Here is a 24,292-nt window from a genome sequence, read left to right as displayed (position 1 = left end):
AAGATTTTTGTGGCTTTTTAGGGGGTAAGTAGGTGAGAGAACAGATTGATTAACAGAATCTTAAGTGGAAAGAAAGTAGATATGATTATTGGAAAAAGTCCATTAAATATGAATGACCTAATGGATCCTTATAAATTTACATGCCAATACTAAAGATTTTCTACTAATTAGAAAATGAATGACATTAACCCAATAAAATATGTAACATTTGAAAATAATCGTTCAAAATTGTTATGAAAATGTTAAATTGCTAGAGGGATTGTAATGGAGAGGCAGGTTGAAGAATTGGCTTCAATGGTCTCATAAAAATAGGCTGCAGAAATACTTTGATTCTTTTGAGATAGTCTAGATAATGGAGTAAAGATAAGAGTTCTTATCTGAACAGAATTCATATCATCTAGAACAGGAATACAATGAATATGAAGTCCATAAAAGCAGAGTGGAAGTTCTTAATAATGGGATAGCACATTTTGATGGAGGAATTGGTAGGAGAGACCTCACCAAACTAACACGATTTCAAAACCTATCTTTTCTATTTGCTGTCAACCTGCAATGTGTCTCCATTGTCCAAAAAAAAAAAAAAAAATCTGTAGAGCTTGTGCGTTGACACTTGAGCAGAATTTCATTTGGTTTAATATCTTGCTCAAACAATCCAATAATCACATCTTTGACACAGATGAAAAAATGCTTCTGGCTTTAATGTAATCTTTCTACTGTGGTTAAGAGAGACTTCAGTGACTTTGAAGTTGTATTTCAGTTTTAGGGTTTTTTTTTTCTTCTCAACAGGAATGGAGGATAATAAATTGATCTCAGTCAAAATACTTCATCCTTGTCAAATTATTATAATAAGGATAAGTTTATAAAAGGTAACGGAATGACAACCTTGAAAGAGTAAGGTTTTCACTCAATAAATGTGGGCAAGGGTGTTTTCTTTGCTTTGTATTTTATGTTTCAAGTTTTCTTATGCCCTTTGGAACTACTCTCTCACTGAAAGCTCAGAAAGTTGAGAGAATATGAATGCTGTTTTGTTGAATAAAACATCTTTTATTCCTAACGAAGGACAGGAGTTTATTTACTCATCTCCCAGCTTTGACCACAGGACTCAACATTCCTGGTTCAGATTCATGGACTTGGATGAACCAATCAGGGTCACACTGGACAGTCTCTGGAGTACCTCATTCAAATCATTCTTACCCTCAGCTTGGCTTAAATCGTACCATCCAGCATTTTAAAAAGAGAAAAAAGAAAATAGTGAAGAACTGGGTGAGATTTTGTGGACAAGGAAATCATACGAGTGGTACCAGGTGTGCTTTTCCCTTTTTTCACCCCCAGCTGAGGGCGCTTGCCTGGCTCAGAGATCTCACTCAAGATGAATATGGCTGCTGATTTTTGTGATATTTCTGACCCTTCCTGAATTATGGAATATTTGTTTTAGAGAATCACATAGAGGTCTTGTTTAGTCTCAAATTATAATTTGCATAAGTAGGATTTGCACCACAGCAGCCTCCATTCCCAGGTCAGGGTTGAGTCTTCACTCTGCTCTCTTGCCCTTCCCACCACAGTCCTGTCTGCCAGAAACATGCCTCTGAATGCTCCTACTCTCACTGTTACAGTGAAAGTGGGAGCTTGCCTTTTAAACCTCCTTTTCTCTTAATATCCAGTCATAAAAGGACTAATGACCCAATCCTTACATTATACATTACACTATAGTCTATTAAATGTGCAATAGCATCATGTCTAAGAAAAAACATACCTTAATTTAAAAATACTTCATTGCTAAAAAAGGCTCACCATCATCTGAGCCTTCAGCGAGTTGTCATTTTTTGCTGGTGGAGATGATCCCAGGTAGAACTTTAAGAGATGTTCTGTGAAATACATCTTCAGAACAAATGAATTTGGAAACATAATGCACTCAGGATTAACTAGATTTCCTACATTCTGCAAAATGTTATCTGAAAATTCCTGCAATTTTCTTTTTGTGGGAAGGAAGAGAGGGTCAATCCTGTAAGTTTTTTTTTCAATTAAACTATTTCATAAAATGGTGAATAGCTAATACACACCATAATCTCTTTGGTTTGTAGATGGCCATATGTTTAGCCACGGACTATATCTGGAGATAGAATTTTTAAATAGGTAATTTAGTTAAAATGAGATCATTAGGTGAATCTTAATCTAATTCCATATGACTGCTGTCCTTATAAAAAAAGGAAATTTGGACACAAACATACATTAAGGAGAGAAAATGTGAAGACATAGGGAGAAGATGACCATCTTCAAACCGAAGAGAGAGGCTTCAGAAGGAACCAACCCGGTCGACACCTTGAACTCAGGCATTTAGCCTCCAGGACTGTGAGAAAATAAACTTCTACTGTTTAAGCCAGTCGGTCTGTGGTACTTATTGTTATGGCAGTCTTAGCAAGTTAATACATTGGTAATTTTAACAAAAGTAGCTTTGGTAAAGTGATGGAAGCAGAAAACAAATTTGACTGAGAGGAAGAACTAATAGGAAGTGAGAAAATAAGAAAAACAAGTACCTAGATCTTTCAAGTCATATTTATCATATGAAGAACCTAAAAAGAACAGTATATTTCTTGAGTCATCTCTTACACATCTAAGAACCCTATATTAAAATGGAATATTAAATATGTTATCGCCTACAAAATGCTACAGAAGATAAAACTACTAAGCTGTTTTATATCTACAGGTATTCAAATATGAGAGTCTTTAGTACACAAATATTTAACGTTTCCGTAAGACACCCTAATTTGGAATACATGATCATTCAGACTGAGGCTAATATGACATTCCTTTCACTTCCTATGAGGTATCTAGCAGTAGGATATGACCAAACTTAGACACTGTTTTCTAAATCAAAAGTGGGCAAACATTTTCTGCCACATGGACTGATGATAGGACACATAGTGTAAATCAAATGATTCTGGAAAGTCTGTGCCACGTGGTTATTTCAGTCACGGTTTAGACAGGGTCATGAAGATTACAAATAGGTGAGGGCAAGAGGAAAGTAAAACATACAGGCCAATGTGAAAGCTACTGATTATGATAAAAGGGATAATTCTTTTAGAAATAGAATATGTCACCATTACACAAAGTCAAAGTTAAGATTCAGATATCAGACAAATGTAAAGACATAGGCAAGTTCAGACTACACCAGGGAAGCAAAAGAAAGGACATGAATAGCCTTATACATTCAATTTCCTGGGCTAATCAGGAGGGGTCCAAGGAAGCTAAGGTCTAAGTACATGGTTTAAGCTAATGATATGTGTAAAAAATATGAATGTAGTTTGAACCACACTCTGGCCTCATCCTTTAATACTTGGGACATGCATCTCAAGATTCAGTATATGTGCAATTGGCCCATGAGTTTCAATTTCAGGGAAGAAGACAGCTAAATATGCTTTAGCTATTTTCCTGGGAGGGTAAATGGCAGCTGGCTGATGGTGATGCCTCCAAGACTACAACAGCCTTCTAAAGGCAAGAGAGGGCTGAGAAGCTGGGATTAACTAGTTAGGTGAGCAAAGAGTAATGTCTGTGGATGTATGTTCCCTCTATGCCCACTTTCTGGAGAGTTTTTTTTTATCATAAATTGGTGTTGAGTTTTGTCAAAAGCTTTTTCTGCATCTACTGAGATGATCATTTGGTTTTTATTCTTCAGTTTGTTGATGTGGTGTATCACACTGATTGATTTGTGGATATTGAAAAATCCTTGCATACCTAGGATAAATCCCATTTGATCATGGTGTATGATCCTTTTAATGTATTGTTGGATTCAGATTGCTAGTATTTTGTTGAGGATTTTTGCATTTATGTTCATCGGTGATATTGGCCTTTAATTTTCTTTTTTTGTGTAGTATCTTTGTCTGGTTTGGGTATCAGGGTGATGGTGGCCTCATGAATGAGCGTGGGAGTATTCCTTCCCCTGCAATTTTTTGGAATAGTTTCAGAAGGATAGGTGTTAGCTTTTCTCTAAATGTTTGATAGAATTTGCCTTTGAAGTCATCAGGTCCTGGACTTTGTTTGTTGGGAGTTTTTAAATCACAGTTTCAATTTCAGTATTGTGATTGGTCTGTTCATATTTTCTATTTCTGCCTGGTTCAGTCTCAGGAGATTGTACCTTTCTAAGAATTTGTCCATTTCTTCTGGGTTGTCCATTTAATTGACATATCGTTGCTTGTAGTAGTCTCTTATGATCCTGTGTACTTCTGTGGTGTCCATTGTATTTCGGTGGTGTCCATTGTAACTTCAACTTTTTCATTTATAATTTTATTGATTTGAACCCTCTCCCTTTTTTTTTTCTTGATGAGTCTGGTTAAAGGTTTATCAATTTTGTTTATCTTTTCAAAGAATCAGCTATTACCTTCATTGGTCTTTTCTATTGTTTTTTTGGTTTCTATATCATTTATTTCTGCTCTGATCTTTATGATTACTTTCCTTCTCTTAACTTTGGGTTTTGTTTGTTCTTCTTTCTCTAGTTGCTTTAGGTGTAAGGTAGGTTGTTTATTTGTGGTTTTTATTGTTTCCTGAGGTAAGATTGTATTACTATAAACTTCCATCTTAGAACTGCTTTTGCCATGTCCCATAGGTTTTGAATTGTCATGCTTTCATTTTCATTTGTCTCTAGGTATTTTTTTGATTTCCTCTTTGATTTCTTCAGTGATCCATTGGTTGTTTAGTAGCATATTGTTTAGCCTCCACATGTTTGTGTTTTTTACAGTTTTTTTCTTGCAGTTTATTTCTATTCTCATAGTGTTGTGGTCAGAAAAAATGCTTGATATGATTTCAATATTCTTAAATTTATGGAAGCTCACTTTGTAGCCTAGCATGTGATCAATCTCCAAATAGCCAAAGCAATCTTGAGGAAAAAAAAAACAGAGCTGGAGGAATCAGACTCCCTGACTTCAGACTCTGCTACAAAGCTACAGTCATCAAAACTGTATGGTACTGGCACAAAAACAGAAATATAGGTCAATGGAACAGGATAGGAAGCCCAGAAATAAACCCATGCACCTATGGTCAATTAATCTGTAACAAAGGAGGCAAGACTCTACAGTGGAGAAAAAGTCTCTTCAATAAATGGTGCTGGGAAAATGGGACAGCTACATGTAAAAAAATGAAATTGTAATATCTTTAACACCATACACAAAAATAAACTCAAATGGATTAAAGACCTAAATGTAAGACCAGATACTATAAAACTCTTAGAGGAAAACATATGCAGAACACTCTGACATAAATTGCAGCAATATCTTTTTTGAGCCATCTCCTAGAGTAATGAAAATAAAAACATAAATAAACAAATGGGACCTAACTAAACTCAAAAGCTTTTGCACAGCACAGGAAACCATAAACAAAATGAAAAGACAACCCATAGAATGGGGGGAAAAAGTTGCAAACAATGCAACAGACAAGGGATTAGTCTCCAAAATTTACAAACTGCACATGCAACTGAATATCATAAAAACATCTAACCCAGTCAAAAAAATGGGCAGAAGACCTAAATAGACATTTCTCCAAAGAAGACATACAGATGGCCAAGAGGCACATGAAAAGATGCTCAACATTGCTAATTATTAGAGAAACGCAAATCAAAACTACAATGAGATATCACCTCACACCAGTCATAATGGCCATCATCAAAAAGTCTACAAACAATAAATGCTGGAGAAGGTGTGGAGAAAAGGGAACCCTACTACACTGTTTGTGGGGATGTAAATTGGTACAGCCACATGAAGAAGAGTATGGAGGTTCCTTAAAAAACTAAGAATAGAGCTACCATATGATCCAGCAACCCCACTCCTGGGATATAACTGGAGAAAAACATGGTTTGAAAGGATACATGCACCCCAATGTTCATTGCAGTGCTGTTTAAAATAGCCAAGACATGAAAACAACCTAAATGTCCATTGACAGATGAATGGATAAAGAAGATGTGGTACATATATACAGTGGAATATTAGTCATTAAAAAGAATGAAATAATGCCATTTGCAGTGACATGGATGGACTTGGAGATGATCATACTAAGTGAAGTAAATCAGAAAGAGAAAGACAAATGTCATATGATATCAATTATATGCGGAATCTAAAAAAAAAATGAACTCATTTTCAAAACAGAAACAGACTCACAGACTTAGAGAACAAATTTATGGTTACCAGGGGTGAAGGATTGAGGGAGGGATAGATTGGGAGTTTGGGATTGACATGTACATACTGCTATATTTAAAATAGATAACCAAAAGAGATATAGCACAGGGAACTCTGTATAGCCCAGGGAACTCTGCTCAATATTGTGTAATAACCTAAATGGGAAAAGAATTTGAAAAAGAACAGATACATGTATATGTATAACTGATTCACTTTGCTGTACACCTGAAACTAACACAACATTGTTCATCAGCTGTACTCCAATATAAAAGTTTTTTAAAAAAGAATTATGTCTGTGTCCAAAGTTATCATCCTCTAGAAGCCAACTCCCATGCACTTCATAAATGCAGGAGAATGACAGAAGAATTTAGAAGGATAAAAAACAGGAGTACAAATTCCCTGTAAATTTCCAACTTCTATCTGCAAACTTTTAAGGCAAATATGAAAAAGGAAAGAGTAATTGTAACTGGTTACAGGATCTAGAATTCTCGTAGAGAAATGTCTCATTGTTGCTAAGTGTCTCAAGTCAGTTTCATAAGAGTGATAATGACAGATGGCCAGCTCCCCCAACGAGTTCATGATGTCACCAAGTTTTAAACAAGAATAAGTAAAAAAATGATTTGTTTTAAGAAGTTATATCCAATAGGTTAGCATTTTGTAAGCCTTAGCATATATCAGTTCAATATAACATTGAAAAAATAAGCTCACATATTTCATACATCCTTTCAGTGAACTGAATACCCAAAATAACATCTTATGCTTTCTCAAAAATTGTAGTTAAATAATGATGAAAATAATTAAATGGTTATGTAAAGATGGAGCCTTTTTTAAAGTTCCCAGTACCTGGGTAAATTTAATACTTACTTACAGTAAGATAAATTGTTGTGATATAACGCTACTTAATCTGCTAAGACTAGTTTAAAAGTTTCTTTTGAAGGGCAGTCAGGTAACTTAACTTTGCATTGTCCTCTGATGTTAAATCCTCAGTTTGTGTCTTCAGAATCTATAGCTCATTTCTTCTCATATGGTAAAATTACTTGATTGAACAAAAGAATACACCTCAAAAATCAAAAATCAGCACCTTTCTTTTCTTTGCAGTTTTGGCTGTTAAATGATTCCCATCATTACCTGAACACAAAACTAAAGAAACAAGCAATTATATTTTTTAAAAGTCAGTTAAATCCTTTCCTTTAAATGAGACTCTTTTCACTTGAGTACGTTTCTTAAGAGAAGAACTATCAAATTCTTCTTTTCCTCTGAAAAGACTAAATCACCTGGATTTTATCATGTACTCCCAAATCGCTAATGCATTAAAAGATTTAAAAGGGCAAATTTCAGTGTGATTAGAGAAAGTAGCATACTCTGCTTGTGACATGAAGTGGTTCAGAAGTGTGTGATGACTCATGTGGAGTTACAGCAAACATGTCCAGACATAGCACCTCATGAGCACTGGAATGTCAGTGCCATTTGTTCCATACTTGTCCCAGTGATTTATTCACAGGTCACTGGAACATATATCAATGTCTAAAAATATGTAAATATATTTCTTCAGTGAAGTTTCTTTCCATTATGTGCTGTATTAACCAACTGTCTCCTAATATCACCCAAACCCACACTTCTCTTTGTAAAGGACCATGATGCCATATAAATACATACTGAGTTGCAGCCATAACGGTAAACAGAACCTCCAGAAACAGTCACTCTCACCATCAACAGCACATCAATCCCTTATAAGAATCTGTTAGCAGCTTACTGACTTGTAAGAGAATGGACAATTCTTTTTTATGAGTAAGTTCATAAATATTAGTTTTCCTTAAGAAAAGTCTGACATAGAACTACTAGACTTCTTCAACTTTCACAGTTGCCAAAAATAAAATTTTAAGTATATCGATTAGCTTAATTCTGAGGCTTCCTAAAGTATTAACATGAGGCTTTGCATCACTCCATCTCCTGTCAGCTGATGGCCTCAACAGTCCATCTCCGGTTACCTGTGCAGGGACAGTTTCCGTGTAATATTTTTTAACTCTTTCCAATTCTCACTGTTGCATACTGTAATTATTTAATGTGGAACTAGTTGAAGGATATCTGTCATAAAAAAGGATTGTTGCAGAAAAGCTACTGTTCCTTGCCACCTTCAGTTAACTGCTATTCAGTATCAAACAGCACTTAAATTTTCCACAGAAAGGAGTAAGTAATAGTTTATGTCAACCAAAATAACTCAAACTGCTGAGAGGAACAGAAATTAGGATGATTTTTGACAAAGCATGAAAACCATGTGGGAGCAAGTGGGAACTAGAAATTCCTAAGAAAAAAGTTTAGAAAAGTTTATAAAGAGATAGGGAAGTGGGAAAATGATATTGCATACTGTGGTTTTGAAAATGTTTTAAAAGACAACCTAATTTTAGTTCACTGAAAAACAGTATTTTGATTCAATTACATAGCTCAGTAAATGGGGAAAACCTGTACCTGCAGGTCCCCCAGATAATTCTAAAAATTGTGAAGTGTACATGAGACATTCATGTGCCCAAACAACAAAGCCAAATTTTTGTTTTCTATGTCAACTTAATATCAAATAAACTAGAAGTAAAAAATAGTAACTGTTTTAACACTAATATATGTGGTTAAGAAAAGATTTTCAATTAAGATGTGTAATTTAGTTTCCCAATGTCAAGAGTAAAAGAAGGGAAAAACTAGATTCTGTTCTTAGTTCTCTGTCTGAGATTATCCTTTAATTCTACAGATATATTTTGGGGATCAACAAAGTTCCCAACATTATATTAGCATGAGTCATGCTCTCTGCTCTCAAAGAGTTCACTATCTAAGGGAAAGAGTAACACAGAGCCAATTAATAAACAGTAGAGTAGCTAACAGGAAGGGAAGCAGAGTGGCAAAGCATTTACGTCTGTGTGGGACTGTTAGAGGTTTCACAAAAATAATTATGTTACTTCTTATGAGAAGATTTACCTGATGAAGATATTGAGGTGTGGTTCAGAGTGTGTTCCTCCAAAGAGAATAACCCGAGCCTGGGTTAAGTAGAGGAGAATAAAGCATTCACAAGTCATCTCACTGTTTTCAGTTTAGAGCAAACCAATTTAGAGTGGTTTTTATCTCTTTCTCTCATTCAGTCCCACTTAGGATTACTTGCTTTATTAGCCCTATGAGTAAATATTGAGTTGCTTTAGGACAACCAAAGGATTATCAAAGTCAGACTGTGTGTAGAGACTGAGGGATACTGAGGTATCCTAAAGATCTGAAAAAATAACATTTCAATGTGATGAGCTTATAAATGGGAATCTGCATGTGTCTTGAAAAAGAATTAGGTCTCAAATTCTATGATTCAAAAAATTACCTAGCCAACACTTTAACATTGTGGTCTTGCTCTTATTATTTAGAATTCAATTTTTTGTATGTACTGAAACCACCCCATGGTAGCAAATTAGCTATGTTCTAATGATTCTTGTGGTTATTATAATACTATTTCTCAGCAGATAATGCACTGAACTGTTCATTTTAAGGATCAAAAATACTTAAGGTGCAACAGTGTGTGCCATGAGTTTCAGATTATTGTACTGTTATAAAATAAATTCTAAGAATATACCTGCTTGGAAAATTCTAACTAGTGTGATTACTATGGAACTGGAAATTATTCTTTTAAAAAAATATAAGAACTTATTTTGGAAAATAATCAATGGTAGGATAAGAAACTGCCAAATGAGTCATTCAGTATGATAAAATACCTTTCCCTTGTATTCTGCTGAATATATTACTTGTCAGGTTCAAAGACATTACATTGAAAATTACTTTGCAGAGCTTTTCTAAGAAAAACATGATATATGTAAGTCCAAATCAACAGAAGAGAGAAAAAAAATCTAAGAAATACAGACAAATGAACCAATTTAGAACCAAGAAGAATTGATTTGGAATTTACTTAGAATTATATTTCCCCTAAGTTTCTGTCCTGAAGTTACGAATCGTAATAAAGAAAAAAGAAAGAATGAAGAGTTACTTTATTATCAGTTATTTTAAAACCAGTAAATACTAACAAATTATTTATAGACGTGTATCAGTAAGCTGTTTCCACAAAACTGTGCATATCAAACAACCCCAAAACTCAGCAGTGTATGACAGGAAGTATTTATTTCTCATTCACAAGTTCTGAGAGCTTAGCTGCTTTCAGAGAACATCAAGAGGGCTTGCATTCAGACTGCAGATGTCTACTCCATGTACCTTTCGTTCTTCAGAGGCCTACGAGCTATGCACAATATGATTTTCTCTTGTCAATGACAGAAATGCAAGAGACCAAGCACTTTTCAATGCTCTGCTTGTATCATACCCCCTGACATCCCACTGGCCAAAAAGAAGTCATGTGACCAAGATCTACATTAATGGGATGGGAAAGGTCTACCTCATGTTTGCCATGAGGCTATGGCAAAGGCGAAGATGCCATATATGGCTATTGAGAAATAAAGAATGAAGACAGATAACTAAACCTGCCACTACCTTAACTTTCTCTTATCTCTGAGAAGGAAAAGTTTATATATATTGCTAAGAGTCTGGATTTTTAAAAACAATGTTCCTAAGAATTAATATATGTGGGTATCAATATCCAAAATTAAAAACAGAAATGCTTGGTAATACATACATACATCCATATAGTATTGTTATTGTCAAAGGCGTGTACAATTCGTCATCTACAGAAAAAACGAGAAAACAATATGTCATCATAGATGAGTTGACAAAATACAGAATTGAAAAATATTAAAATATTTAAAATATTTTCCTGCTTAAAACAGGAAAAAGGGATGAGATGAAATAGGACAAAACTGAGATAAGTGAGGATTATTAAAAATTAACACCAATAAAATTAACATAGTACAAAAAAGCAAATCTTTGGAGCACAAAATGGAGTAGAATGTCAAGAAAAGAGGCAAATATTTTTAAAATGCCAGGTGCTAGAAGTGAAGTTTAGATAATAAAAACAAATACTTATGACTGAAACATATGAAAGCTCAGAGAAAAATAAAAAGAGGCAGCTAATTGAAATATTTTCCTGGGTTGAAGGATAAAAAACATGTTTCACATAAAGATATTTTATAAATAATTATTGTATACTTTAAACTGGCCTAATTACAAAATGGGATGCAATCTATTTCATTTTTAATCAGTATAAGTAGAATACTGCTTTATTACTGGAAAAAAACTGACAAAAAATGGCACCAATATTAAAATTAAAGCCAAGTTCACATTTATAGATTTAATACAGCAAAAATAAAAAAGGATAACACTGACCTTGAGGAAATTGAAGCATGTCTCAATATATTAAAAATAGGTATTTATTTCAGATAATGACAGAATAGCTTATTTAAGTTCTGCCATCACAGAAAAAAACAATTAGAAAATATGAACAAAACATTCTTTATAAAATTATATGACACCACTACCTTTATACTCAAAACATTTGCTGTTTCAAAAGCATGAGCTTAGAAGGCAAGCAGAGCCTTTAGAAACCTCCTGGGTATGTTTAGGACCCCTGGAGGAGGAGGATCTCTGGAAACACCTCAGGTTCTGATGGCATCCCTGGGCCTACCATAGTTAATTGCCAGAAATAATTATAAACCTTCTCCATAAAGAGATAACATCATCACCAGCCTCAAATTACCTCTAAAATTTTCACACATAATACCAATCATTCAATCAAAACTCTCCAGGCAAGAAAAATGACAAGAATTTAAGTTGAACAAAACCTGAGATAAAAACAGACAACCAAAACAGACCCATGTGACATCTAGATATTGGGGTTATTACACATGGACCCCATACTAACTTTGACTAGTATTTTCAAGAATTTAAATGACAAAATGGAGAATTTGAGCACAGAGCCAGAAAATATAAAATCAAATTATAAACCACAACTCAAAACTACAATGAGATATCACCTCACACCTGTCAGAATGGCTGTCATCAAAAAGAACACAAATAACAAATGTTGGCGAGGATGTGGAGAAAAGGGAACCCTCCTACACTTTGGTGGGGATGTAAATTGGTGCAGCCACTGTGGAAAACAGCATGGAGGTTTTCAAAACACTAAAAATAGAACCACCATATGACCCAGCAATTCCACTCCTGGGTATATATCTGAAAGTAACAAAAACACTATTCAAAAAGATACACGCACCCCAATGTTCACAGCAGCATTATTTACAATAGCCAAGATATGGAAGCAACCTAAGTGTTCATCAACAGATGAATGGAAAAAGAAGATGTGGATATATGTATAATGGGATACTACTCAGCCATAAAAAAGAACAAAATTTTGCCATTTGTAGCAACATGGATGGACTTGGAAGGCATTATGCTAAGTGAAATAAGTCAGAGAAGGACAAATACTGTATGATATCACTTATATGTGGAATCTAAAAAATACAACAAACTGGTGAATATATCAAAAAAAGAAGCAGACTCAGATACAGAGAACAAACTAGTGGTTTCTCGTGGGGGGGTGGGGAGGGGCAATATAGGGGTGAGGGAGTGGGACGTACAAACGAGGCTACAAGGATGTATTGTACAACATGGGGGATATAGCCAATATTTTGTAATAACTATAAATGGAGTATAACATTTAAAATTTTATTAAATTTTAAAAAAATTAATTAAAAATAGGAAAAACAACAAGACAAAACAAAATCACCTTTGCTGAGGTATAATTTACATACAATAAAATCACTAATTAAAAAAATTAAGTGAAATGTCTAGAGCTAAAAGCTACAACTAATTAAAATTAGGAACTTAATACATATATTTAACAGTACCTTACTTGAACTGGAAGAGAGAAAATATACAGAGTGAAGTATAGAAAGTAAAAGGTATGGAAAACACACCAAAGATCATAAGAGCATTGTAGGAAATGGTGAATAGGACTAATAGGGAAGAGAAAAAAAATGAGGTAAAAGCAATATTTCATATTTCCAAGGATGAAAGTCACAGATTCAAGAAGCACGCTGAACTCCAAGCATGACAAATGCAAAGCAAGTCATATCTAAGAATGTCATAGTAAAAATAAGTAAAACTACTGTAAACCAAATACAAAAGAAAATCTTTCACATTACTTCCAAAGATGCAACAATGAGACCAAAAGATAATATCTCACTAGAATCAATGGAAGCCAAAAAATTAAATAAGTAAAATAAAATGACATCTTTAAAATGCAACTAAAACAAAATAACATTCAGTTTAGAATTAGATACAGAGGAAAAAATATCCTTCAACATGAAATAAAGATACTGTCAGAAAAACAAGATAATAGAAATCAGAAGCAGCAGGTTTTACTAAAAAGAGTTCTTCAGCCATAAAGAAAACGAATTTAGATGTTCAGATGGAAGCACAGGGATTCAGGAAAAAATGAAGAGCCAAAAAGAGTAAATGTATAATAAATATAAAGCAAATATTGCCTGTACAAAGCAACAATAGTAATATTTTGACGGTTTGAAATATATGTAAAAATGTCCAAATGGTTTTCAAAGGGCAAGAGAGAGGCAAGTTAAGTTAAACTATTTTAAAGTTCTTTAATTTTGAGGGAAGTGGTAAATGGTAAATTTAATTTATATTAAATTTTAACAAGGCTAGAATGCATATTATAATATCCAAGGTAATCACTAAAAGAAGAATCAGGATGTAAAACTAAGAAGTTCATGGAGTGGAAATAACAACAACAAAAAAGCTAATCAAAAAGAGGTGGAAGAAGGGAGAAAGAAATGTATATAGAGTGGGTGTAACAGATAGAAAACAAACAATAAGATGTAGATATAAGCTCGTTATACTAGCTGTAAATAGACTAAACATTTCAATTGAGAAGAAATATTTCAGGCTGGATTGAAAAGCAAACAAAGACACTGCATAAAAGAGACACACCTTATGGGCTTCCCTGGTGGCGCAGTGGTTAAGCGTCCGCCTGCCGATGCAGGGGAGACGGGTTCGTGCCCCGGTCTGGGAAGATCCCACATGCTGCGGAGTGACTGGGCCTGTGAGCCATGGCTGCTGAGCCTGCGAGTCCGGAGCCTGTGCCCCGCAATGGGAGAGGCCACAATAGTGAGAGGCCCGCATACCGGAAAAAAAAAAAAAAAAAAAAAAAAAAAAGAGACACACCTTACATATAAGGTTACAGAAAATTCAAAGTTAAAAAGGAGAAAGATTTATCATGATTTATTGTGTTTATAGGTCATTTAGTGTTTTTTCACATAAAATGCTATCTCAGTCAGTGTGTCTAGATTTTCATATGCAAACCCCTACCCCCACACATGCCTATATATCAAGTTTCTTCATTATTCATAAGAATAATAAATGTTTGTTTTAGATGACATAGTCTGTGTTTAACCCATCTGTCAGCATTTAAGCACTTGTTCTAGTCCCTTCATAAGGCCCTTCTTAGGTGGTAACAGTTCCATCAAAGTATAACAGCAAAAATCATTTCCTCACATATGGATAAGCTGCTCTGTGGAGTGTACAAATGCTGAGTTTCCTGGAAAATGATGGAAGTTGATTTCATTAATACTTCTCAGCTAAGAACTTGAAATCCCAACTAGTATTAAGTGACACAGTCCCAACATATTTGGGCCCCTTGTTGATTTCATATGTGGGGACAGAAGACAAGGAAGTATTATTGGTATTCATACAGCACTCAGCATGTGATATATAAGGCCTGCAATTTTACCACCTATGGGAGGAACTTACATTTTTATCTTCTCTATGCATATCACATACAGTGTGCATAATAAGTTGAAAATTCTATTTCCAATTAAATATACATAACATAGTATATTTAATGCTCCTTCCTCAAATACTTCCACTATTATTTATTAAGAGGAAAAAATAGAATTAAAATAGAAGTAAATTGAATCTTCCAATTTTCCACTGACTTCAAGGAGAGAATTCCTTCATTACTATTTCTATTCTTACCCTGCAATTATTTGAACTAAGTTGCATTCAAAGAGTATCACCAATCAATGTTTAACATTCTACTCAGTGAGGGATACATTATTCTCTGGATCAACTGTTTACTATGACCTAGTTCTGGACTTGGAAATTAGTGCAAAAACCTGCATCCTTTGTATCACACACCTCTGGGTTTGGAAAGAGATTCTGAAGTGTTTCATCTACAAGGGATCTTGAGAAGCTATGTGGGCTGATGGTCAATGGGTTTAACTCTGTAGTGTGTCAGAAGACACACTTCACCCTGGTGGTTAAGAGCACACACTCTGACTCTGTCTAGGTTCAAATCCCAATTTCCTACTTACTCTATGGCCTTGGCAAGAAACTCTTCAAAAGAGGATAACTTAATAAAATGTAGGTACATTCCTCCCATGCTTTAAATAACTATGTATGTATTTGGATCACTTTACCACTACTACTATATTCTTGGAGTAGATTTTGTAGGAGCCTCCAGAACACCACACCTCACTCCCTAAGTCCCACAGGTTGTAAGCTCTTTGGGTAATGGTTTCTTTCTTTGTCTCCCTGTGGTTACAGAAAAAGAGATGGTTGACCGGTTGACCAATAGCATTAGGAAGAATAAAGAACAGTTAGAAGATGACAGTAAGCCTGTGGCAACTTTGAAGTTGATGAGATCTCTGTGAAAGCCTGCCTCCTTCTCTAAGTCAGTATTGACTGAAAAGTCATACTCACAACTTGAAGGATGGCACATCTTCTGAGATTCTATGGCCCCACAGTGTCTGTAGTATTAATTTGTGTTACTTTAGGACCTTAGGAGTCACAATCACACAGAAAATGCATTATGGATAGTTGTAACCATTTTAGGACTGCTGAGGGTTAATTTGAGCATAAACCCTGACTGAATTATTGAACCTCTCATTATTTTGCATAAGTCCCATCACTTGTGAGATAAACTGAATCACCTGACTCATATTTAATGCAAACAAATTCTGAAACTGATTGTTCTTTGCACTTCTAAATTCCTTGAAACAATCCAGCTCAGTGATTCAATGTGAATAGATGTTACTGCTTTTGAAAAAAATCTCCACATTCCAATTATCCAATTATGTGCAGTCATCTTTTACAGATAGTAACAGCATGATATCAAATTACATTGCCTGATGCAGATAATTCCAGTGACTTTCTAAATTTCCATCTGTCTATGAACAGAAAAAAATAAAAATCCAGAATAAGAAAAAATACATATATGTATGCATACCTCATTTTTGCTAGTCTATCTAGGCAATGAGCGACAAAGTTTCAGATGCTATTATTACCCACAATTTAATGGAGAAGTAGCGTTTCATCATCCACCTCCATTTCCCTTAGACAGTAGGTTATTATAATGCTGTTTTCTGAGGAAAAGGAAATTTGTCAATGTAGAAAGCTTGGGCCAAGGTACTACAACGTGAAGACAACCATTGCTCTACAATGATCCATTGATGGCCATCCACTCTGTCACATGGAACTATAAAGAGCCTACCAGCTCTACAGGGAGGAAAATAAATCTCACTTCTCTTAAACGTCCTCGTCTAGAATTTGGCATTCTCTAAAGCAGCTATCTTTTACCCTACTTCAAGTTTACCAAAGAAGAAAATGAAAACCAAAAGCAAAAAGCAAAAAGCAAAAAATATATGCACAGAGTAATTGTACAATATTGATAATGTCTTGACTCCACAGCACAAAAGAATAAGTATTTTCTTTAAATGGATGACATTGGTCAAAAACTCAAATGCTAGTATAAATCTTTCATAACTTCTGCAAAATCCAAAGAAAACACATTTCTCACTGACTCTCTGTGAGTAATAGCAGCTTAGAGATAAAAATCAGCATTTGAATGATACCCGTAAGTGTGGATGTTATTTTTACAATAATGCATCAGAGTAGTTAGTATTTGCTATAAATCAGGGATTATGAAACATTTTTGTTTCTAACAGCAAAAGAATTATGGTTGCTCAAATACTGATAAAAATATATGATGGAGTTTTGGAAACCACAAATAACTATAATATGTGTAGCTTATTTTTAAAGACAAAGATAATTCTTTTTTGAAATTCTTCAAGTAAAAAGCATCCACACTGTTTTTCTAGATAGAACATTACAGTATAAATTAGGAAACATTCTCAAATGATCATGCCAAAGATGTCAGAAAAACCTTTGTGAAGATGAGAGAATTTCCATTCTGTTCATACTTTCTATGGGGAGTGTGTAGTCACTACTTAAAGTGAGCAGCATCTGTGGCCTCAGAGCACCAGGAAATACTCTCATTTTTAAAGGAAACATTAGGATAGAGATATATACTTGACTCCTTTTTTATCTATTTCCTTGTTTTGGAAGTTTTTTATTCATTGGTTTTACATGACACTGAAGTCCAGACTCCTCTGTTCTGTTATTTTTCATTTCCGAACAGTCAGTATAATTCCCAGTTTGCTCAACCAGCAGCAGTACTCTTGGAATTAGGTTAAAAATAAAACTCCTGTAACACAGTGGGCTTTACCCAGCACCAATTTCATTAACCTTTAAAAATGGTCATAGAAAAGACATCAACACTACCCGCATGGCAACAATACAGCAGAAATCTCATGACTCTAAAGCACAGCTTTCAGAGTCCCAGAAAATGACACTCTGTACTTGTGTGGTCATGAGAGAAGAGGTTAAATGGACACTGATGTCTCAGGGAAGGAAATCAGCTGTGGGATCCCTGCAGTTTTCAAATCTTGGGTTTTGTTTGTTTGTTTGTTTGTTTTTCTACTTCCCTAAGTTCAGCATGAGGATTACAGAACAGAATCCTTTACCTTAAGATGCATCAACATTTATACTTGCACTGCTTTCCCTGAGACCTCTTCTGTCTCTCAAAGAAGGCAACTCATTTTGAGCTAGATGTGATATTTTATTGACAATGCTTCCTTCCTTCTTTTCTTCATTCCTATTTTTTTGTTTTGTGTTTGTTTGTTTTTGTTTTCCTTTTTTGTCTGCATCATGGAATTCAAACTCAAAGGCTTTCAGGCATGTAATAACAATGCAAAGATGCCAGTTGGATAGCATTCAAATTCTTTGAGAACATTTCACCAAAGTAAAATGACAGGAACCAGATTTGGGCTATGACCTACCAAATATTGACCACTGGTTTTTTCCATGAGTCTTTTCTGTTCTCCTAAGAGTAGAGACTTTTAAAACTATAATTCCGTTTTTAAAAATCCTGTCTTCTCTGGTTTTGTTCTTTTGTCTTATAACTTCTTTAAAGCAATGCAAAAACCACAGTCAAACCAAATGAATTTTGCAAGTAGGGCAGAGATGTCAAGAAATATTTAAATATAAATATAATACATATAGATAAGTAAATATGTATATGTATAGATAAATAAATTGGTATATGTCAAACCAAATGAATTTTGCATGTAGGGCAGAGATGTAAAGAAATATTTAACTATAAATATAATACATATAGATAAATAAGTATGTATAGAGGTCTAGCCATCCATAGTTTTGAAAACTATGGTAGATTAGTTTTCTATAGCTGCATAACTAATAGCAATTTACAACAACACATATTATTTATCTCATAGTTTTGTGGGTCCAGAGTCTAGGCACAGCCTAAATGAGTCCTCTGCAAGACTGCAATTAAAGTGTCAGCCATGGCTGAATTCTCCCCTAGAGGTTTGACTGGGGAAGGGCTCAATTTCAAGCTCATTTGCCAGCAAAACTCATTGTGGCTGTAGGACTAAGGGATGCAGTTTCTTACTGACTATCTGCTGGAGGTGACCCTCAGCTTCTCTCTAAGTAGCCTTCCCCAATATGGCCATTTATTTATCACACCAGCAAGGAGAGTCTCCAGAGCAAGTCTACTAGCAAGATGGAGTCTTATGTAATAAAACATAAATACAGGAGTGACATCGCATCACCTTTGCAATATTCTATGGGTTAAAAGGAAGTCTCATCTTCTGCCCTCACTCAAGGGGAGGGAATCATCAAAAAGCATAAACGCCAGAAGGATCAGGGAGGAGCCACCCTGGAGTCTGTCCACCTCTAGAAGTACCAATTTTGGCTCAGTAAACATGGTCACTAATAAATTGTTGGGGAGCTCATCTAGAGGACATGACTGCTGGTTCACCTGAGAGCTGGACCTGGGCAACCAGAGGCTCCTCACCCTCTCCCCTGTCTTTGGGATGTATATTCCGCCCACCATTCTCACAGTGGGAACTATTCCATGGACGTAGCCTTGAGAAAGTAAGGTGCTGTTGAGACCATATGGACTGAATGCATGACTGAACCCAGTTATGCTCTCTCCATAAACTTATAAGATTCTGGTAGGCAGGTGAGGAGATCTATTCATATTGCAGCCACCCAAGACAAGCCTATGTAAGTTCCTTTGCTTATTAAACTTGTCACCTACCAATCTGGAGTGGTCTGCCTCTTTTTTCAGTCTCCTTGCCTTCCATATATGGGAGCCATTTTGCTAAGCAACAAAAAGGGTGGCTCAATTTCATCTGTGATTTATATCAGGAGTTATCAAACTCCTGGCCCATGAGCCAGCCACTTGCTTTTGTAAATAAAGTTTTAATGGCACAAAGCCACACACATTTATTCATGAATTGTCTATGGCTGCTTTTGTGCTACAATGGCATATTTGAGTAATTGCAATAGAGGCTACAATATAACGCATCCTAATATATTTATTATCTGGCCCTTTCTGAAAGTTTGCCCACCTCTGATTTAAATAGTGGATTTTAGCATAAGTTACGTTCTTTGTTAGATTGATTATTATGTTTATTTTCTCCAGTAGTTTTTGAAAGAATAGATGCAACTTAACAGATGAAATATAGGGATGATTAGCGACAAGCTTTGTGAAACTGGAAATTTGAATATATTCTTGTAGTATCATTGCACCATCTTGTGGAATACTACAGAAACTGTCAGAAAAGTTTATTGAAGTACCGTTACTGAGAATCTGGAATGCTTTGATCTAACTTCTAAATTCTACTGAAAATAATGTGTAAAAGAAGTCCCATGCTTTGAATTTAAAAATTTATAAAAGTTAGAGAATACCTAATTCAAATTTTTATTTTCTGGATAAGGAAACTTGTCTTCTAAAATTAAATGACTTACTAAACTTCCACAGTAAGTTTAATAGTGGAATTTTAGAATTTTTCTATAAAAAAATGAAGGTGCATTTAGGTATATGAGTGTGTACATGTTTAATATATTGAATTAAATATTTAAGTAGTAATATTTTTATTTAAAAATCAGGAAATTTTAATTGAACTTTTTATTTAGAACAGTTTTAGATTTACAGAAAAATTGCAAAGATAGTAAGCAGAGCTAATTTTCATAGACAGAAATATGAAATTACTTACATCAATACCAAAATTGTGGGGATGAAATTATTTGGGGTATCATGTTCAGTTCTGCACATGTAGGTCAGGAGGAATAGGAAAAATGGGAACGTGTTAAGAAGAATAAATTTCAAATAGGTATATGAGATCAGAAAACCATTCCATCCAATGAGCTGCAGAAGGAACCGGGGCTGGTTATTGTGAAGAAGATATGGTATTAAGGCAGGGAGTGCGGCTTTAAGTGTCTGAACGGCTGTCCTGGGAAACATGAGTTACACTTCATTTCATGTGGCTGTAAGGTCAGAATAAGTTCTGATGGGCCAAAGATACAGGGAGACAGTTTTGTTTCAAGGCAAAACACATCATTCTAACTGAAAACAGAATGGGAAATCTGATGAGTAATGAGTTTTCTGTCATAAGGGATATCCATTCAGAAAAATCAGACTCTCCTTGGGAGTTTGGTAGGGCAGAGGATTCTGTTCAATAGTAGGATAAGAGAGTAAAGTTGGTCCTGAAACCACTATTATATATTTGAATTTTTATATTTGAGATGTAGAAATGTGAGTGGGATATCGGTGATTCCCAAACCACGAACAGCTAAGGGTGCTCATTTAAGGGTTAAGTGCATTCCAATGTATCTTGTTAGGTAGACAAATGGCCCCTCTGTCTCACTTACCAGTAAGGGCAAACAGGAAGAAGTCTGTGGGACGTTCCATAATTTTTCAACATGCTAAGACCCGATGAGGATGTCCTAGACTCCCCTGGTGGGAAATGCTGGTCAGTGTTTGTCTAAGAAGCCAAGGAGATCAGGGCACCTATTCCAAGAACATCCCTTGCTTTCTCATTGACACATCCTGAGTTGAGATACTGTAAAATGTGGAGCTTCATAAAATCCGGTGACTGAAGACAATTATTAACATCATAGGATGACTTTGTATCATAATAAGGGCAAGTATTTCATCCTAGTGTGCAAATTTGATTTTTAGTGCATTCAGTCTACTGTTTTAAATCCAAGTGTGCTGATGCCCATTTTGATGTCCAATACCCCTCACAGGACTACTTCAGATGCTCAGATATATGCTTTTCAGACTGTGATTCTGCACACCAGGCCATCGCCCACTGCCATGTGCATGCCCTCCTCACTCTACTTGGGCTTGGACACTCAAGGTTGTGCTACTCCACTGTGGGGATGCCATTCACCATGGTCCTCAGGTTCAGACACTCCACACTGCGTGTGCATGGGCACCCTGCTCAGCACATTCATACTTCCATACTGTGCCTCCTTCCCACAACATGTATTTCTCCCTAACCCTGAGTGGGCTCTGACTCCCCACATCAGATCTGTTCCCTGCCCAGATGCCCTCCTCACCCTCCTCTGATACCACTAGCTGAGTGCCCTCTCAGGTCAGCTTCCTTCTGTTTTTTTTTTTTTTTTTTTAATTAATTAATTTATTTTTGACTGAGTTTGGTCTTCGTTGCTGCGCGCGGGCTTTCTCTAGTTGTGGTGAGCGGGGGCTGCGCTTTTTTAAAATTTATTTATTTATGGCTGTGTTGGGTCTTTGTTTCTGTGCCAGGACTTTCTCTAGTTGCGGCAAGTGGGGGCCACTCCTCATCGCAGTGCGCAGGCCTCTCGCTATCGCGGCCTCTCTTGTTGCGGAGCACAGGCTCCAGACGCGCAGGCTCAGTAATTGTGGCTCACGGGCCCAGCCGCTCCGCAGCATGCGGGATCCTCCCAGACCAGGGCCCGAACCCGTGTCCCCTGCATCGGCAGGCAGACTCTCAACCACTGCGCCACCAGGGAAGCCCCTTCCTTCTGTTTTTGATGAGGCTCTGCACCAAGCTGCCCTTCAAGGCAGACAGCCTCGTATTCTTCAGTCTCTCTCTCTCTCTCTCCCTCTGTCTCTGTCTCTCTCTTTCCTTCGCCCCTCCCTGCACTTCTCTGCCCTACCTAAAGCTTTAGGACTAAATTGCTCTGGAAAAATATTTAGGAATGAAAGGAAATGGAAGAAGAAAAGAAAGCACACAATTGGTTTGTTTTCACAATTCTCACAGCAACAATAACAGAGACTCAAGTGGAAGACTCAAGTAGAAGTGAAGTGTTGTAGAGGCACAAGTTTATATGTAAAGGTTACTTATACACAAATTGAGTGTTTGTAAACTGGAGGACAAACAATCAAATATGTTCCACTGAAAACCCTCCCAAAATAACTAGGACAATGCTGTCAGAAAGAATAATGTATCACAGTATTCTGAGTCCACAGGTTTTTGCAAAACCTTATCAGTCAAATCTTAAAATCAACTTTTAGCATATAAATTGTATGCACTCTCCAAAGCAAAATGTTATACCTTTTCCTAATATGAGAAACTATGTATTTTGAGTAAAATACAAATATAGTATTCAATAAAGTATTTATCTTTGAAGTTTTTAAGCTGATGAAAGTTTACATATGACTTACTTCTCAATCCCATTCTTATTTCCTTTCAGTGGTAAAACATGTTCAATGCCCATCATTAGCATATGTCCGACTCTCATCTTTAGCAGTCAGTTGACTACTTACCCTTCGTCAAAACTCCAGGCAACACCGTTTTCTATTTCTACAATTGAATTGCTTCTATTATACTAAAACTCACATGTTCCATTAGGTAAGTATATTGGAGAAAGTTGTTTTCAGTGCTCCATCCACTTTCCTGACATCACTCACCTGAAAATCAATTCAACAAAGGTATTGTGAGTGATTTTTAGTATTATCCATCAATTTTACTTTATTTTTTTATACTGAGGAACTTAGAATTAAGAACTAGTAACAATGGCTGTCAGAATGTGTACTTGTCTGAAAACTTCACTGTTTTGCATTTTTTTTATTGCTCTGCGAAAGTGTGCCTAGTTTATCAAAGGTGACTTAAGTTTTACGTATTTTTGTAAACTGCTTAAATATAAGTTGTATTCTGTAACTTTTTAAAGGTATATATCAGTTAAAGGGAAATACAAATATTGCTAAGCTGTCTGGGAAAAATTAAAATATAAGGCAAATAGCACCATCTACTGAGAAATCCATTTATTTATAAGACAGCTTAATTTTATTTCATTGAAAATTAAAATGAAAATTACAAGAACTATGATACTATTTATTTTGTGGCTATTCCAAAGATTTTAATTCCTAATCTATTTGTTATTGATGGTTGTTATTGATACAATGTAATAGAGAAAATAAGATCTATTTTAATACAAGTTAGCGAGAGTTATGTTTTAAGTGTGCCAGTTATCAAGTTATTGCCTCTGAGCTCCAAATCCATTCTTGATTGTCTTGCTTGTGATACTGGAGCTGAATTTTATAAATATTTCTCTCTCTCCAGCTGGCAAGATGGTAAGTTTTGCCAGTAGAGGGACCCTCATGGACACAGCAGAAGGAGGAAGGGCCTTCTCTTTCCGGTTCTGGTGTGCATTATTTTTTTTCCTTCTTGCTTCTACAGTGTTCAGCTGGCGAGTGGGACACCCAGATGAGCTCACTCCCAGTGAGTTTCCATGACACACCCATGGACATCTTCCCAGAAAGTTCTGCAGGCTGCACAGCAGCTTCTCAGCAAGTTCAGCAACACCCTCAGTGGGTGACTTCCAACAAGAGCAAAAAATGTGCTCTCTTGAAGTGTACAAAGAACTCTTACTAAAATAGATTATATTCTGTGCCATAAATAAACTCTCAGTATATTGGAAGGAAATGAAATCATGCAAAGTATTTCCTCTGACCAAAGTGGAATTAAATCACAAACCAACAAAGGAAAGATATCTGCAAAATTCCCAAATGTTTACAAATT

The sequence above is a fragment of the Mesoplodon mirus genome (assembly GCF_964341445.2).
Source record: "Mesoplodon mirus genome assembly, chromosome: 8".
Classification (NCBI taxonomy): Eukaryota; Metazoa; Chordata; class Mammalia; order Artiodactyla; family Ziphiidae; genus Mesoplodon; species Mesoplodon mirus.
This window is presented reverse-complemented; position numbering follows the sequence as displayed.